Below are 17,377 nucleotides of genomic sequence, written 5' to 3' on the forward strand. Positions count from 1 at the left end.
AAAAAAAAATTTAAAAAATTACTCAGTTTTCATAACACTGATAGAACTTACTAGGTTTGGCACCAAGACTAATACGAGGTATTGTTGTCGTTTCCAAAGCCATTGTGCTGCTGAGCCCAAGAAAAGTGCTGCTTGAAGTCTTGAGGCCGGACATTTCTTCAGTGGTTGACAGGACTGTGGAGGTTGTGACAAGTGGAGATGTTTCCAGCCGAGATGAAGAGACTGAAGCCATAGCCTCACCCTCAGATGTGGGGTGCATAGAAGAGGTGGTGCCTAAAGGACTTGTGGTGGTGGACGCCGTGGTGGACTGAACACGTGATGTGGCCAGGCCAGCAGCTGTGGAGGTTGTCTCAAGAGCACTACTGCTTCTGGGTGAAGTTGTGGTGAAAGCTGGAGATGTGATTTCCAGAGTAGAGCTCAGAGGAAGAGCAGAAGGGGTGGCAGAAGTTGGTCTTGTCCCAGGAGCAGAGGACATCGTTTGTGCCAAGCCAGTGGTGGTAGCACCTCCTATCTTTGTCACTGGCATGACTACATGGCCAGCAGGTGACGTTCCAGCAGTGCTGGATGGGATTGGAGTGGTGGCTGAAGTCTTGAGGCTGGAGGTTTCTACTATGGTGGACATGATTGTGGAGGTTGGCACATGTGGAGAGGTCTTGGTCTGAGCTGAAGAGACTGAAGATGTGGACTCAGATGTGGACTGCACAACGAAGGTGGTGGCTTCTGGACTTCTGGTGCTGGACACAGTTGTGGACTCAATGATTGATGTGGCCAGACCAGCAGCTGTGGAGGTTTTCTCAAGAACACTACTGCTGGTGGGTGTAGTTGTGGAGAAAGCTGGGGAAGTGATCTCTGGGGTAGAGCTCAGTGGAGCAGCAGAAGTGGTCACAGAAGTTGGGCTTGTCCCAGGAGAAGACGTCGACGTTTGGGCAAGGACCGTGGTGGTGGCCGTTGTTGTCTCTGGTGCTGCAGTGGTGACCTGCTGACTCGGGGAACTCTCAGACAGGCTGGATTGCATGGTTGTGGTGGCAGAAGTCTTTGCTTTGGAGGTTTGTTCCACGGTTGACAGGACTGTGGAGGTTGTCTCCAATGTAGATGTTTCAGCTCTAGTGGAAGAGGCTGCAGCCGTGGACTCGGGAGGCGATGTGGCCTGTGCACTCGAGGTGGAGATCTCTGTTGTCAAGGAGGTGGGCACAGTGCTGGACTCAGTGGTTAAAGTTGACGTAGCAGCAGCAGATGAGGTTGTCTCCAACGGCGTGGTGGTACTTGTAGTGGTGGTGAGAGCTGGTGAAGTGGTCTCTGGAGCAGAGCTCGTTGGAAGAGAAGAAGCAGTGGCAGAAGTTGGGCTTGTGCCAGGGGCACCAGAGGACATTTGTGTACGCGCCACAGGGGTCGTCGTTGTTTCTGCCCCTTCAGAGGTGACCTGCTCAGGAGTGGATGTCACAGTAGGGCTCGATTGGACTGGAGAGGAGGCAGTAGTCTTCAGGCTGGAGATTTCTGCTGTCGTTGACAGGATTGTGGAGGTTGTGACAAGTGGAGACGTTTCCAGCCGAGATGAAGAGACTGAAGCCGTAGACTCAGATGAGGACTGCACAGCGGAAGTGGTGCCTACCAGCCTTGTGGTGGTGGATGCTGTGGTGGGCTGAACACGTGATGTGGCCAGGCCAGCAGCTGTGGAGGTTGTCTCAAGAGCACTACTGCTTCTGGGTGAAGTTGTGGTGAAAGCTGGAGATGTGATTTCCAGAGTAGAGCTCAGAGGAAGAGCAGAAGGGGTGGCAGAAGTTGGTCTTGTCCCAGGAGCAGAGGACATCGTTTGTGCCAAGCCAGTGGTGGTAGCACCTCCTATCTTTGTCACTGGCATGACTACATGGCCAGCAGGTGACGTTCCAGCAGGGCTGGATGGGATTGGAGTGGTGGCTGAAGTCTTGAGGCTGGAGCTTTCTGCTATGGTCGACATGATTGTGGAGGTTGGCACATGTGGAGAGGTCTCGGTCTGAGCTGAAGAGACTGAAGATGTGGACTCAGATGTGGACTGCACAACGAAGGTGGTGGCTTCTGGACTTCTGGTGCTGGACACAGTTGTGGACTCAATGATTGATGTGGCCAGACCAGCAGCTGTGGAGGTTTTCTCAAGAACACTACTGCTGGTGGGTGTACTTGTGGAGAAAGCTGGGGAAGTGATCTCTGGGGTAGAGCTCAGTGGAGCAGCAGAAGTGGTCACAGAAGTTGGGCTTGTCCCAGGAGAAGACGTCGACGTTTGGGCAAGGACCGTGGTGGTGGCCGTTGTTGTCTCTGGTGCTGCAGTGGTGACCTGCTGACTCGGGGAACTCTCAGACAGGCTGGATTGCATGGTTGTGGTGGCAGAAGTCTTTGCTTTGGAGGTTTGTTCCACGGTTGACAGGACTGTGGAGGTTGTCTCCAATGTAGATGTTTCAGCTCTAGTGGAAGAAGCTGCAGCCGTGGACTCGGGAGGCGATGTGGCCTGTGCACTCGAGGTGGAGAACTCTGTTGTCAAGGAGGTGGGCGCAGTGCTGGACTCAGTGGTTAAAGTTGACGTAGAAGCAGCAGTTGAGGTTGTCTCCAACGGCGTGGTGGTACTTGTAGTGGTGGTGAGAGCTGGTGAAGTGGTCTCTGGAGCAGAGCTCGTTGGAAGAGAAGAAGCAGTGGCAGAAGTTGGGCTTGTGCCAGGGGCACCAGAGGACATTTGTGTACGCGCCACAGGGGTCATCGTTGTTTCTGCCCCTTCAGAGGTGACCTGCTCAGGAGTGGATGTCACAGTAGGGCTCGATTGGACTGGAGAGGAGGCAGTAGTCTTCAGGCTGGAGATTTCTGCTGTCGTTGACAGGATTGTGGAGGTTGTGACAAGTGGAGACGTTTCCAGCCGAGATGAAGAGACTGAAGCCGTAGACTCAGATGAGGACTGCACAGCGGAAGTGGTGCCTACCAGCCTTGTGGTGGTGGATGCTGTGGTGGGCTGAACACGTGATGTGGCCAGGCCAGCAGCTGTGGAGGTTGTCTCAAGAGCACTACTGCTTCTGGGTGAAGTTGTGGTGAAAGCTGGAGATGTGATTTCCAGAGTAGAGCTCAGAGGAAGAGCAGAAGGGGTGGCAGAAGTTGGTCTTGTCCCAGGAGCAGAGGACATCGTTTGTGCCAAGCCAGTGGTGGTAGCACCTCCTATCTTTGTCACTGGCATGACTACATGGCCAGCAGGTGACGTTCCAGCAGGGCTGGATGGGATTGGAGTGGTGGCTGAAGTCTTGAGGCTGGAGCTTTCTGCTATGGTCGACATGATTGTGGAGGTTGGCACATGTGGAGAGGTCTCGGTCTGAGCTGAAGAGACTGAAGATGTGGACTCAGATGTGGACTGCACAACGAAGGTGGTGGCTTCTGGACTTCTGGTGCTGGACACAGTTGTGGACTCAATGATTGATGTGGCCAGACCAGCAGCTGTGGAGGTTTTCTCAAGAACACTACTGCTGGTGGGTGTACTTGTGGAGAAAGCTGGGGAAGTGATCTCTGGGGTAGAGCTCAGTGGAGCAGCAGAAGTGGTCACAGAAGTTGGGCTTGTCCCAGGAGAAGACGTCGACGTTTGGGCAAGGACCGTGGTGGTGGCCGTTGTTGTCTCTGGTGCTGCAGTGGTGACCTGCTGACTCGGGGAACTCTCAGACAGGCTGGATTGCATGGTTGTGGTGGCAGAAGTCTTTGCTTTGGAGGTTTGTTCCACGGTTGACAGGACTGTGGAGGTTGTCTCCAATGTAGATGTTTCAGCTCTAGTGGAAGAAGCTGCAGCCGTGGACTCGGGAGGCGATGTGGCCTGTGCACTCGAGGTGGAGAACTCTGTTGTCAAGGAGGTGGGCGCAGTGCTGGACTCAGTGGTTAAAGTTGACGTAGAAGCAGCAGTTGAGGTTGTCTCCAACGGCGTGGTGGTACTTGTAGTGGTGGTGAGAGCTGGTGAAGTGGTCTCTGGAGCAGAGCTCGTTGGAAGAGAAGAAGCAGTGGCAGAAGTTGGGCTTGTGCCAGGGGCACCAGAGGACATTTGTGTACGCGCCACAGGGGTCATCGTTGTTTCTGCCCCTTCAGAGGTGACCTGCTCAGGAGTGGATGTCACAGTAGGGCTCGATTGGACTGGAGAGGAGGCAGTAGTCTTCAGGCTGGAGATTTCTGCTGTCGTTGACAGGATTGTGGAGGTTGTGACAAGTGGAGACGTTTCCAGCCGAGATGAAGAGACTGAAGCCGTAGACTCAGATGAGGACTGCACAGCGGAAGTGGTGCCTACCAGCCTTGTGGTGGTGGATGCTGTGGTGGGCTGAACACGTGATGTGGCCAGGCCAGCAGCTGTGGAGGTTGTCTCAAGAGCACTACTGCTTCTGGGTGAAGTTGTGGTGAAAGCTGGAGATGTGATTTCCAGAGTAGAGCTCAGAGGAAGAGCAGAAGGGGTGGCAGAAGTTGGTCTTGTCCCAGGAGCAGAGGACATCGTTTGTGCCAAGCCAGTGGTGGTAGCACCTCCTATCTTTGTCACTGGCATGACTACATGGCCAGCAGGTGACGTTCCAGCAGCGCTGGATGGGATTGGAGTGGTGGCTGAAGTCTTGAGGCTGGAGCTTTCTGCTATGGTCGACATGATTGTGGAGGTTGGCACATGTGGAGAGGTCTCGGTCTGAGCTGAAGAGACTGAAGATGTGGACTCAGATGTGGACTGCACAACGAAGGTGGTGGCTTCTGGACTTCTGGTGCTGGACACAGTTGTGGACTCAATGATTGATGTGGCCAGACCAGCAGCTGTGGAGGTTTTCTCAAGAACACTACTGCTGGTGGGTGTACTTGTGGAGAAAGCTGGGGAAGTGATCTCTGGGGTAGAGCTCAGTGGAGCAGCAGAAGTGGTCACAGAAGTTGAGCTTGACCCAGGACCAGACGTTGACGTTTGGGCAAGGACCGTGGTGGTCCCTGTTGTTGCCTCTGGAGCTGCAGTGGTGACCTGCTGACTCGGGGAACTCTCAGACAGGCTGGATTGCATGGTTGTGGTGGCAGAAGTCTTTGCTTTGGAGGTTTGTTCCACGGTTGACAGGACTGTGGAGGTTGTCTCCAATGTAGATGTTTCAGCTCTAGTGGAAGAGGCTGCAGCCGTGGACTCGGGAGGCGATGTGGCCTGTGCACTCGAGGTGGAGATCTCTGTTGTCAAGGAGGTGGGCACAGTGCTGGACTCAGTGGTTAAAGTTGACGTAGAAGCAGCAGTTGAGGTTGTCTCCAACGGCGTGGTGGTACTTGTAGTGGTGGTGAGAGCTGGTGAAGTGGTCTCTGGAGCAGAGCTCGTTGGAAGAGAAGAAGCAGTGGCAGAAGTTGGGCTTGTGCCAGGGGCACCAGAGGACATTTGTGTACGCGCCACAGGGGTCGTCGTTGTTTCTGCCCCTTCAGAGGTGACCTGCTCAGGAGTGGATGTCACAGTAGGGCTCGATTGGACTGGAGAGGAGGCAGTAGTCTTCAGGCTGGAGATTTCTGCTGTCGTTGACAGGATTGTGGAGGTTGTGACAAGTGGAGACGTTTCCAGCCGAGATGAAGAGACTGAAGCCGTAGACTCAGATGAGGACTGCACAGCGGAAGTGGTGCCTACCAGCCTTGTGGTGGTGGATGCTGTGGTGGGCTGAACACGTGATGTGGCCAGGCCAGCAGCTGTGGAGGTTGTCTCAAGAGCACTACTGCTTCTGGGTGAAGTTGTGGTGAAAGCTGGAGATGTGATTTCCAGAGTAGAGCTCAGAGGAAGAGCAGAAGGGGTGGCAGAAGTTGGTCTTGTCCCAGGAGCAGAGGACATCGTTTGTGCCAAGCCAGTGGTGGTAGCACCTCCTATCTTTGTCACTGGCATGACTACATGGCCAGCAGGTGACGTTCCAGCAGGGCTGGATGGGATTGGAGTGGTGGCTGAAGTCTTGAGGCTGGAGCTTTCTGCTATGGTCGACATGATTGTGGAGGTTGGCACATGTGGAGAGGTCTCGGTCTGAGCTGAAGAGACTGAAGATGTGGACTCAGATGTGGACTGCACAACGAAGGTGGTGGCTTCTGGACTTCTGGTGCTGGACACAGTTGTGGACTCAATGATTGATGTGGCCAGACCAGCAGCTGTGGAGGTTTTCTCAAGAACACTACTGCTGGTGGGTGTACTTGTGGAGAAAGCTGGGGAAGTGATCTCTGGGGTAGAGCTCAGTGGAGCAGCAGAAGTGGTCACAGAAGTTGGGCTTGTCCCAGGAGAAGACGTCGACGTTTGGGCAAGGACCGTGGTGGTGGCCGTTGTTGTCTCTGGTGCTGCAGTGGTGACCTGCTGACTCGGGGAACTCTCAGACAGGCTGGATTGCATGGTTGTGGTGGCAGAAGTCTTTGCTTTGGAGGTTTGTTCCACGGTTGACAGGACTGTGGAGGTTGTCTCCAATGTAGATGTTTCAGCTCTAGTGGAAGAAGCTGCAGCCGTGGACTCGGGAGGCGATGTGGCCTGTGCACTCGAGGTGGAGAACTCTGTTGTCAAGGAGGTGGGCGCAGTGCTGGACTCAGTGGTTAAAGTTGACGTAGAAGCAGCAGTTGAGGTTGTCTCCAACGGCGTGGTGGTACTTGTAGTGGTGGTGAGAGCTGGTGAAGTGGTCTCTGGAGCAGAGCTCGTTGGAAGAGAAGAAGCAGTGGCAGAAGTTGGGCTTGTGCCAGGGGCACCAGAGGACATTTGTGTACGCGCCACAGGGGTCGTCGTTGTTTCTGCCCCTTCAGAGGTGACCTGCTCAGGAGTGGATGTCACAGTAGGGCTCGATTGGACTGGAGAGGAGGCAGTAGTCTTCAGGCTGGAGATTTCTGCTGTCGTTGACAGGATTGTGGAGGTTGTGACAAGTGGAGACGTTTCCAGCCGAGATGAAGAGACTGAAGCCGTAGACTCAGATGAGGACTGCACAGCGGAAGTGGTGCCTACCAGCCTTGTGGTGGTGGATGCTGTGGTGGGCTGAACACGTGATGTGGCCAGGCCAGCAGCTGTGGAGGTTGTCTCAAGAGCACTACTGCTTCTGGGTGAAGTTGTGGTGAAAGCTGGAGATGTGATTTCCAGAGTAGAGCTCAGAGGAAGAGCAGAAGGGGTGGCAGAAGTTGGTCTTGTCCCAGGAGCAGAGGACATCGTTTGTGCCAAGCCAGTGGTGGTAGCACCTCCTATCTTTGTCACTGGCATGACTACATGGCCAGCAGGTGACGTTCCAGCAGCGCTGGATGGGATTGGAGTGGTGGCTGAAGTCTTGAGGCTGGAGCTTTCTGCTATGGTCGACATGATTGTGGAGGTTGGCACATGTGGAGAGGTCTCGGTCTGAGCTGAAGAGACTGAAGATGTGGACTCAGATGTGGACTGCACAACGAAGGTGGTGGCTTCTGGACTTCTGGTGCTGGACACAGTTGTGGACTCAATGATTGATGTGGCCAGACCAGCAGCTGTGGAGGTTTTCTCAAGAACACTACTGCTGGTGGGTGTACTTGTGGAGAAAGCTGGGGAAGTGATCTCTGGGGTAGAGCTCAGTGGAGCAGCAGAAGTGGTCACAGAAGTTGGGCTTGTCCCAGGAGAAGACGTCGACGTTTGGGCAAGGACCGTGGTGGTGGCCGTTGTTGTCTCTGGTGCTGCAGTGGTGACCTGCTGACTCGGGGAACTCTCAGACAGGCTGGATTGCATGGTTGTGGTGGCAGAAGTCTTTGCTTTGGAGATTTGTTCCACGGTTGACAGGACTGTGGAGGTTGTCTCCAATGTAGATGTTTCAGCTCTAGTGGAAGAAGCTGCAGCCGTGGACTCGGGAGGCGATGTGGCCTGTGCACTCGAGGTGGAGAACTCTGTTGTCAAGGAGGTGGGCGCAGTGCTGGACTCAGTGGTTAAAGTTGACGTAGAAGCAGCAGTTGAGGTTGTCTCCAACGGCGTGGTGGTACTTGTAGTGGTGGTGAGAGCTGGTGAAGTGGTCTCTGGAGCAGAGCTCGTTGGAAGAGAAGAAGCAGTGGCAGAAGTTGGGCTTGTGCCAGGGGCACCAGAGGACATTTGTGTACGCGCCACAGGGGTCGTCGTTGTTTCTGCCCCTTCAGAGGTGACCTGCTCAGGAGTGGATGTCACAGTAGGGCTCGATTGGACTGGAGAGGAGGCAGTAGTCTTCAGGCTGGAGATTTCTGCTGTCGTTGACAGGATTGTGGAGGTTGTGACAAGTGGAGACGTTTCCAGCCGAGATGAAGAGACTGAAGCCGTAGACTCAGATGAGGACTGCACAGCGGAAGTGGTGCCTACCAGCCTTGTGGTGGTGGATGCTGTGGTGGGCTGAACACGTGATGTGGCCAGGCCAGCAGCTGTGGAGGTTGTCTCAAGAGCACTACTGCTTCTGGGTGAAGTTGTGGTGAAAGCTGGAGATGTGATTTCCAGAGTAGAGCTCAGAGGAAGAGCAGAAGGGGTGGCAGAAGTTGGTCTTGTCCCAGGAGCAGAGGACATCGTTTGTGCCAAGCCAGTGGTGGTAGCACCTCCTATCTTTGTCACTGGCATGACTACATGGCCAGCAGGTGACGTTCCAGCAGCGCTGGATGGGATTGGAGTGGTGGCTGAAGTCTTGAGGCTGGAGCTTTCTGCTATGGTCGACATGATTGTGGAGGTTGGCACATGTGGAGAGGTCTCGGTCTGAGCTGAAGAGACTGAAGATGTGGACTCAGATGTGGACTGCACAACGAAGGTGGTGGCTTCTGGACTTCTGGTGCTGGACACAGTTGTGGACTCAATGATTGATGTGGCCAGACCAGCAGCTGTGGAGGTTTTCTCAAGAACACTACTGCTGGTGGGTGTAGTTGTGGAGAAAGCTGGGGAAGTGATCTCTGGGGTAGAGCTCAGTGGAGCAGCAGAAGTGGTCACAGAAGTTGAGCTTGACCCAGGACCAGACGTTGACGTTTGGGCAAGGACCGTGGTGGTCCCTGTTGTTGCCTCTGGAGCTGCAGTGGTGACCTGCTGACTCGGGGAACTCTCAGACAGGCTGGATTGCATGGTTGTGGTGGCAGAAGTCTTTGCTTTGGAGGTTTGTTCCACGGTTGACAGGACTGTGGAGGTTGTCTCCAATGTAGATGTTTCAGCTCTAGTGGAAGAAGCTGCAGCCGTGGACTCGGGAGGCGATGTGGCCTGTGCACTCGAGGTGGAGAACTCTGTTGTCAAGGAGGTGGGCGCAGTGCTGGGCTCAGTGGTTAAAGTTGACGTAGAAGCAGCAGTTGAGGTTGTCTCCAACGGCGTGGTGGTACTTGTAGTGGTGGTGAGAGCTGGTGAAGTGGTCTCTGGAGCAGAGCTCGTTGGAAGAGAAGAAGCAGTGGCAGAAGTTGGGCTTGTGCCAGGGGCACCAGAGGACATTTGTGTACGCGCCACAGGGGTCGTCGTTGTTTCTGCCCCTTCAGAGGTGACCTGCTCAGGAGTGGATGTCACAGTAGGGCTCGATTGGACTGGAGAGGAGGCAGTAGTCTTCAGGCTGGAGATTTCTGCTGTCGTTGACAGGATTGTGGAGGTTGTGACAAGTGGAGACGTTTCCAGCCGAGATGAAGAGACTGAAGCTGTAGACTCAGATGAGGACTGCACAGCGGAAGTGGTGCCTACCAGCCTTGTGGTGGTGGATGCTGTGGTGGGCTGAACACGTGATGTGGCCAGGCCAGCAGCTGTGGAGGTTGTCTCAAGAGCACTACTGCTTCTGGGTGAAGTTGTGGTGAAAGCTGGAGATGTGATTTCCAGAGTAGAGCTCAGAGGAAGAGCAGAAGGGGTGGCAGAAGTTGGTCTTGTCCCAGGAGCAGAGGACATCGTTTGTGCCAAGCCAGTGGTGGTAGCACCTCCTATCTTTGTCACTGGCATGACTACATGGCCAGCAGGTGACGTTCCAGCAGCGCTGGATGGGATTGGAGTGGTGGCTGAAGTCTTGAGGCTGGAGCTTTCTGCTATGGTCGACATGATTGTGGAGGTTGGCACATGTGGAGAGGTCTCGGTCTGAGCTGAAGAGACTGAAGATGTGGACTCAGATGTGGACTGCACAACGAAGGTGGTGGCTTCTGGACTTCTGGTGCTGGACACAGTTGTGGACTCAATGATTGATGTGGCCAGACCAGCAGCTGTGGAGGTTTTCTCAAGAACACTACTGCTGGTGGGTGTACTTGTGGAGAAAGCTGGGGAAGTGATCTCTGGGGTAGAGCTCAGTGGAGCAGCAGAAGTGGTCACAGAAGTTGGGCTTGTCCCAGGAGAAGACGTCGACGTTTGGGCAAGGACCGTGGTGGTGGCCGTTGTTGTCTCTGGTGCTGCAGTGGTGACCTGCTGACTCGGGGAACTCTCAGACAGGCTGGATTGCATGGTTGTGGTGGCAGAAGTCTTTGCTTTGGAGGTTTGTTCCACGGTTGACAGGACTGTGGAGGTTGTCTCCAATGTAGATGTTTCAGCTCTAGTGGAAGAAGCTGCAGCCGTGGACTCGGGAGGCGATGTGGCCTGTGCACTCGAGGTGGAGAACTCTGTTGTCAAGGAGGTGGGCGCAGTGCTGGACTCAGTGGTTAAAGTTGACGTAGAAGCAGCAGTTGAGGTTGTCTCCAACGGCGTGGTGGTACTTGTAGTGGTGGTGAGAGCTGGTGAAGTGGTCTCTGGAGCAGAGCTCGTTGGAAGAGAAGAAGCAGTGGCAGAAGTTGGGCTTGTGCCAGGGGCACCAGAGGACATTTGTGTACGCGCCACAGGGGTCGTCGTTGTTTCTGCCCCTTCAGAGGTGACCTGCTCAGGAGTGGATGTCACAGTAGGGCTCGATTGGACTGGAGAGGAGGCAGTAGTCTTCAGGCTGGAGATTTCTGCTGTCGTTGACAGGATTGTGGAGGTTGTGACAAGTGGAGACGTTTCCAGCCGAGATGAAGAGACTGAAGCCGTAGACTCAGATGAGGACTGCACAGCGGAAGTGGTGCCTACCAGCCTTGTGGTGGTGGATGCTGTGGTGGGCTGAACACGTGATGTGGCCAGGCCAGCAGCTGTGGAGGTTGTCTCAAGAGCACTACTGCTTCTGGGTGAAGTTGTGGTGAAAGCTGGAGATGTGATTTCCAGAGTAGAGCTCAGAGGAAGAGCAGAAGGGGTGGCAGAAGTTGGTCTTGTCCCAGGAGCAGAGGACATCGTTTGTGCCAAGCCAGTGGTGGTAGCACCTCCTATCTTTGTCACTGGCATGACTACATGGCCAGCAGGTGACGTTCCAGCAGCGCTGGATGGGATTGGAGTGGTGGCTGAAGTCTTGAGGCTGGAGCTTTCTACTATGGTCGACATGATTGTGGAGGTTGGCACATGTGGAGAGGTCTCGGTCTGAGCTGAAGAGACTGAAGATGTGGACTCAGATGTGGACTGCACAACGAAGGTGGTGGCTTCTGGACTTCTGGTGCTGGACACAGTTGTGGACTCAATGATTGATGTGGCCAGACCAGCAGCTGTGGAGGTTTTCTCAAGAACACTACTGCTGGTGGGTGTACTTGTTGAGAAAGCTGGGGAAGTGATCTCTGGGGTAGAGCTCAGTGGAGCAGCAGAAGTGGTCACAGAAGTTGGGCTTGTCCCAGGAGAAGACGTCGACGTTTGGGCAAGGACCGTGGTGGTGGCCGTTGTTGTCTCTGGTGCTGCAGTGGTGACCTGCTGACTCGGGGAACTCTCAGACAGGCTGGATTGCATGGTTGTGGTGGCAGAAGTCTTTGCTTTGGAGGTTTGTTCCACGGTTGACAGGACTGTGGAGGTTGTCTCCAATGTAGATGTTTCAGCTCTAGTGGAAGAAGCTGCAGCCGTGGACTCGGGAGGCGATGTGGCCTGTGCACTCGAGGTGGAGAACTCTGTTGTCAAGGAGGTGGGCGCAGTGCTGGACTCAGTGGTTAAAGTTGACGTAGAAGCAGCAGTTGAGGTTGTCTCCAACGGCGTGGTGGTACTTGTAGTGGTGGTGAGAGCTGGTGAAGTGGTCTCTGGAGCAGAGCTCGTTGGAAGAGAAGAAGCAGTGGCAGAAGTTGGGCTTGTGCCAGGGGCACCAGAGGACATTTGTGTACGCGCCACAGGGGTCGTCGTTGTTTCTGCCCCTTCAGAGGTGACCTGCTCAGGAGTGGATGTCACAGTAGGGCTCGATTGGACTGGAGAGGAGGCAGTAGTCTTCAGGCTGGAGATTTCTGCTGTCGTTGACAGGATTGTGGAGGTTGTGACAAGTGGAGACGTTTCCAGCCGAGATGAAGAGACTGAAGCCGTAGACTCAGATGAGGACTGCACAGCGGAAGTGGTGCCTACCAGCCTTGTGGTGGTGGATGCTGTGGTGGGCTGAACACGTGATGTGGCCAGGCCAGCAGCTGTGGAGGTTGTCTCAAGAGCACTACTGCTTCTGGGTGAAGTTGTGGTGAAAGCTGGAGATGTGATTTCCAGAGTAGAGCTCAGAGGAAGAGCAGAAGGGGTGGCAGAAGTTGGTCTTGTCCCAGGAGCAGAGGACATCGTTTGTGCCAAGCCAGTGGTGGTAGCACCTCCTATCTTTGTCACTGGCATGACTACATGGCCAGCAGGTGACGTTCCAGCAGCGCTGGATGGGATTGGAGTGGTGGCTGAAGTCTTGAGGCTGGAGCTTTCTGCTATGGTCGACATGATTGTGGAGGTTGGCACATGTGGAGAGGTCTCGGTCTGAGCTGAAGAGACTGAAGATGTGGACTCAGATGTGGACTGCACAACGAAGGTGGTGGCTTCTGGACTTCTGGTGCTGGACACAGTTGTGGACTCAATGATTGATGTGGCCAGACCAGCAGCTGTGGAGGTTTTCTCAAGAACACTACTGCTGGTGGGTGTAGTTGTGGAGAAAGCTGGGGAAGTGATCTCTGGGGTAGAGCTCAGTGGAGCAGCAGAAGTGGTCACAGAAGTTGAGCTTGACCCAGGACCAGACGTTGACGTTTGGGCAAGGACCGTGGTGGTCCCTGTTGTTGCCTCTGGAGCTGCAGTGGTGACCTGCTGACTCGGGGAACTCTCAGACAGGCTGGATTGCATGGTTGTGGTGGCAGAAGTCTTTGCTTTGGAGGTTTGTTCCACGGTTGACAGGACTGTGGAGGTTGTCTCCAATGTAGATGTTTCAGCTCTAGTGGAAGAAGCTGCAGCCGTGGACTCGGGAGGCGATGTGGCCTGTGCACTCGAGGTGGAGAACTCTGTTGTCAAGGAGGTGGGCGCAGTGCTGGACTCAGTGGTTAAAGTTGACGTAGAAGCAGCAGTTGAGGTTGTCTCCAACGGCGTGGTGGTACTTGTAGTGGTGGTGAGAGCTGGTGAAGTGGTCTCTGGAGCAGAGCTCGTTGGAAGAGAAGAAGCAGTGGCAGAAGTTGGGCTTGTGCCAGGGGCACCAGAGGACATTTGTGTACGCGCCACAGGGGTCGTCGTTGTTTCTGCCCCTTCAGAGGTGACCTGCTCAGGAGTGGATGTCACAGTAGGGCTCGATTGGACTGGAGAGGAGGCAGTAGTCTTCAGGCTGGAGATTTCTGCTGTCGTTGACAGGATTGTGGAGGTTGTGACAAGTGGAGACGTTTCCAGCCGAGATGAAGAGACTGAAGCCGTAGACTCAGATGAGGACTGCACAGCGGAAGTGGTGCCTACCAGCCTTGTGGTGGTGGATGCTGTGGTGGGCTGAACACGTGATGTGGCCAGGCCAGCAGCTGTGGAGGTTGTCTCAAGAGCACTACTGCTTCTGGGTGAAGTTGTGGTGAAAGCTGGAGATGTGATTTCCAGAGTAGAGCTCAGAGGAAGAGCAGAAGGGGTGGCAGAAGTTGGTCTTGTCCCAGGAGCAGAGGACATCGTTTGTGCCAAGCCAGTGGTGGTAGCACCTCCTATCTTTGTCACTGGCATGACTACATGGCCAGCAGGTGACGTTCCAGCAGGGCTGGATGGGATTGGAGTGGTGGCTGAAGTCTTGAGGCTGGAGCTTTCTACTATGGTCGACATGATTGTGGAGGTTGGCACATGTGGAGAGGTCTCGGTCTGAGCTGAAGAGACTGAAGATGTGGACTCAGATGTGGACTGCACAACGAAGGTGGTGGCTTCTGGACTTCTGGTGCTGGACACAGTTGTGGACTCAATGATTGATGTGGCCAGACCAGCAGCTGTGGAGGTTTTCTCAAGAACACTACTGCTGGTGGGTGTACTTGTGGAGAAAGCTGGGGAAGTGATCTCTGGGGTAGAGCTCAGTGGAGCAGCAGAAGTGGTCACAGAAGTTGGGCTTGTCCCAGGAGAAGACGTCGACGTTTGGGCAAGGACCGTGGTGGTGGCCGTTGTTGTCTCTGGTGCTGCAGTGGTGACCTGCTGACTCGGGGAACTCTCAGACAGGCTGGATTGCATGGTTGTGGTGGCAGAAGTCTTTGCTTTGGAGGTTTGTTCCACGGTTGACAGGACTGTGGAGGTTGTCTCCAATGTAGATGTTTCAGCTCTAGTGGAAGAAGCTGCAGCCATGGACTCGGGAGGCGATGTGGCCTGTGCACTCGAGGTGGAGAACTCTGTTGTCAAGGAGGTGGGCGCAGTGCTGGACTCAGTGGTTAAAGTTGACGTAGAAGCAGCAGTTGAGGTTGTCTCCAACGGCGTGGTGGTACTTGTAGTGGTGGTGAGAGCTGGTGAAGTGGTCTCTGGAGCAGAGCTCGTTGGAAGAGAAGAAGCAGTGGCAGAAGTTGGGCTTGTGCCAGGGGCACCAGAGGACATTTGTGTACGCGCCACAGGGGTCGTCGTTGTTTCTGCCCCTTCAGAGGTGACCTGCTCAGGAGTGGATGTCACAGTAGGGCTCGATTGGACTGGAGAGGAGGCAGTAGTCTTCAGGCTGGAGATTTCTGCTGTCGTTGACAGGATTGTGGAGGTTGTGACAAGTGGAGACGTTTCCAGCCGAGATGAAGAGACTGAAGCCGTAGACTCAGATGAGGACTGCACAGCGGAAGTGGTGCCTACCAGCCTTGTGGTGGTGGATGCTGTGGTGGGCTGAACACGTGATGTGGCCAGGCCAGCAGCTGTGGAGGTTGTCTCAAGAGCACTACTGCTTCTGGGTGAAGTTGTGGTGAAAGCTGGAGATGTGATTTCCAGAGTAGAGCTCAGAGGAAGAGCAGAAGGGGTGGCAGAAGTTGGTCTTGTCCCAGGAGCAGAGGACATCGTTTGTGCCAAGCCAGTGGTGGTAGCACCTCCTATCTTTGTCACTGGCATGACTACATGGCCAGCAGGTGACGTTCCAGCAGCGCTGGATGGGATTGGAGTGGTGGCTGAAGTCTTGAGGCTGGAGCTTTCTGCTATGGTCGACATGATTGTGGAGGTTGGCACATGTGGAGAGGTCTCGGTCTGAGCTGAAGAGACTGAAGATGTGGACTCAGATGTGGACTGCACAACGAAGGTGGTGGCTTCTGGACTTCTGGTGCTGGACACAGTTGTGGACTCAATGATTGATGTGGCCAGACCAGCAGCTGTGGAGGTTTTCTCAAGAACACTACTGCTGGTGGGTGTAGTTGTGGAGAAAGCTGGGGAAGTGATCTCTGGGGTAGAGCTCAGTGGAGCAGCAGAAGTGGTCACAGAAGTTGAGCTTGACCCAGGACCAGACGTTGACGTTTGGGCAAGGACCGTGGTGGTCCCTGTTGTTGCCTCTGGAGCTGCAGTGGTGACCTGCTGACTCGGGGAACTCTCAGACAGGCTGGATTGCATGGTTGTGGTGGCAGAAGTCTTTGCTTTGGAGGTTTGTTCCACGGTTGACAGGACTGTGGAGGTTGTCTCCAATGTAGATGTTTCAGCTCTAGTGGAAGAAGCTGCAGCCGTGGACTCGGGAGGCGATGTGGCCTGTGCACTCGAGGTGGAGAACTCTGTTGTCAAGGAGGTGGGCGCAGTGCTGGACTCAGTGGTTAAAGTTGACGTAGAAGCAGCAGTTGAGGTTGTCTCCAACGGCGTGGTGGTACTTGTAGTGGTGGTGAGAGCTGGTGAAGTGGTCTCTGGAGCAGAGCTCGTTGGAAGAGAAGAAGCAGTGGCAGAAGTTGGGCTTGTGCCAGGGGCACCAGAGGACATTTGTGTACGCGCCACAGGGGTCGTCGTTGTTTCTGCCCCTTCAGAGGTGACCTGCTCAGGAGTGGATGTCACAGTAGGGCTCGATTGGACTGGAGAGGAGGCAGTAGTCTTCAGGCTGGAGATTTCTGCTGTCGTTGACAGGATTGTGGAGGTTGTGACAAGTGGAGACGTTTCCAGCCGAGATGAAGAGACTGAAGCCGTAGACTGAGATGAGGACTGCACAGCGGATGTGGTGCCTACCAGCCTTGTGGTGGTGGATGCTGTGGTGGGCTGAACACGTGATGTGGCCAGGCCAGCAGCTGTGGAGGTTGTCTCAAGAGCACTACTGCTTCTGGGTGAAGTTGTGGTGAAAGCTGGAGATGTGATTTCCAGAGTAGAGCTCAGAGGAAGAGCAGAAGGGGTGGCAGAAGTTGGTCTTGTCCCAGGAGCAGAGGACATCGTTTGTGCCAAGCCAGTGGTGGTAGCACCTCCTATCTTTGTCACTGGCATGACTACATGGCCAGCAGGTGACGTTCCAGCAGGGCTGGATGGGATTGGAGTGGTGGCTGAAGTCTTGAGGCTGGAGCTTTCTACTATGGTCGACATGATTGTGGAGGTTGGCACATGTGGAGAGGTCTCGGTCTGAGCTGAAGAGACTGAAGATGTGGACTCAGATGTGGACTGCACAACGAAGGTGGTGGCTTCTGGACTTCTGGTGCTGGACACAGTTGTGGACTCAATGATTGATGTGGCCAGACCAGCAGCTGTGGAGGTTTTCTCAAGAACACTACTGCTGGTGGGTGTACTTGTGGAGAAAGCTGGGGAAGTGATCTCTGGGGTAGAGCTCAGTGGAGCAGCAGAAGTGGTCACAGAAGTTGGGCTTGTCCCAGGAGAAGACGTCGACGTTTGGGCAAGGACCGTGGTGGTGGCCGTTGTTGTCTCTGGTGCTGCAGTGGTGACCTGCTGACTCGGGGAACTCTCAGACAGGCTGGATTGCATGGTTGTGGTGGCAGAAGTCTTTGCTTTGGAGGTTTGTTCCACGGTTGACAGGACTGTGGAGGTTGTCTCCAATGTAGATGTTTCAGCTCTAGTGGAAGAAGCTGCAGCCATGGACTCGGGAGGCGATGTGGCCTGTGCACTCGAGGTGGAGAACTCTGTTGTCAAGGAGGTGGGCGCAGTGCTGGACTCAGTGGTTAAAGTTGACGTAGAAGCAGCAGTTGAAGTTGTCTCCAACGGCGTGGTGGTACTTGTAGTGGTGGTGAGAGCTGGTGAAGTGGTCTCTGGAGCAGAGCTCGTTGGAAGAGAAGAAGCAGTGGCAGAAGTTGGGCTTGTGCCAGGGGCACCAGAGGACATTTGTGTACGCGCCACAGGGGTCGT

The sequence above is a fragment of the Agelaius phoeniceus genome, chromosome 29 (assembly GCF_051311805.1).
Source record: "Agelaius phoeniceus isolate bAgePho1 chromosome 29, bAgePho1.hap1, whole genome shotgun sequence".
Lineage (NCBI taxonomy): Eukaryota > Metazoa > Chordata > Aves > Passeriformes > Icteridae > Agelaius > Agelaius phoeniceus.